The following is a 1,577-nucleotide window of genomic DNA, read 5'->3' as shown; positions in this document are numbered from 1 at the left end:
AGATGTGTATAAGAGGCCCTGCCAAGGATGTGTGTGCTGTGCCTTGGTTACGAAGCGCTTTAATTTGATTTGCCGCTGACGCTGTTGATTGGTTAACATACCTTCAACAGTCTGCGCGTACTCATTTACGCAACACACGTACGCCAGTACGCAAGTTCGTACGTACGTCATGTCCCAAAATGTAAACACGGAAATTGTTAGATATTATAGTAACCTCTGTAATATTTAAATTCAGGGTAGATGGATCTACAACAATAATTCAATTTTAATTTTAAATACAATGATAGGTACGATTAATTGACAAATAGTGAGGCCTGCCCAGTGAGTGCCGACCCAGCTGAGACTCAGGAGTCGGAAAAAAAAGTATGTGATCTTACATCAATAGGCCCTATATAGGAATAGGCCTATTATTATATTTTCTTACCTAAAAACACCAATTAAAATTTTATAGCTAATACAATAAAACAAATTTATTTGCAAATAGTGTAAAATAATTGTTGATATTTTAAAAAGTATAATAATGACTCTGATAATTGATTTATTTGAAATAGGCCTACTATTCTACTCTCTTCATATAAAAAAAATGTTGGAAATCACGTAAATTCAGGATTTGGTGCCGAATTAGTGTATAATGCCTGTATAATGCCTTGTCTTCTGGTGAATAGCATGGACGGGGGTGACAGGCGACACGTACCCCAACTATTTTAAGGGGGTGGTCCCCATCACGTTCCTAAGGAAGTCAAGAATATACCTGGAAATTGTAGAATTGAACTGCATAAATGACCAGATTTTAACGAAAGACCACTTTACAGGCAGATAACATCTTATTTTATAACAAAATACCGGTGTTTTATGTCCACAAACATCTGAATTAACTGTAATACATGACTCGAGTGCGTGTTTATTATACAAGTATGATAAAAAGTGTGTAAAGATAAATTGGTTTTCGGCTCATGAAATAGGTAAAGTAGATAAATCGAAGACAATTATGTTGTTATATTTCTATTATCGCAGCGATTCATATTATATACAAGATACAAGATAGCTTTATTGTCAAATTAAAATATGAAATTAGTTTTTTCTCATGGCAACAAAAGTACATAAACAACAGAGAAACATACGATCAATGATTATTAATTTTACATCACATGTACAGTATTAATTAGATCTCTATGTTTTCCGAAAATCGTTAATAAGATATCATGAGAAATTTGTTGACGCTTTATTTTGCCTGGTGATGTGATGATGATGAATTTTACTACTGTATATAAAAGTGTCTTCCCATCTAGGTACTATTTTATATTTCTTTTTTACCTCAGTCCCAACCATGTACGGCTGAAGTAGAGCTAAGAAAATGTATGATTACTGCACCTGTAGACAAAAATTTGAATATATTATTTTTTTCTCAATATTTTTTGAAATTTTAAAAAGGCCCCCACCCCCTAAATTGGCTACTGCTATCGATCGAATATGGAGAAAGAAATCTTGTTTGTTTTTACTCAGTGTACCAGCTGATTATAACTCAAAGAAAATACCGATAGCCATGACTGAATTTTACTGAATGAACTTTAATATGG

Source organism: Anneissia japonica, unplaced genomic scaffold, assembly GCF_011630105.1.
Source record: "Anneissia japonica isolate Jap-2015-1 unplaced genomic scaffold, ASM1163010v1 scaffold284954_len198220_cov131, whole genome shotgun sequence".
Taxonomy (NCBI): domain Eukaryota; kingdom Metazoa; phylum Echinodermata; class Crinoidea; order Comatulida; family Comatulidae; genus Anneissia; species Anneissia japonica.
This window is presented reverse-complemented; position numbering follows the sequence as displayed.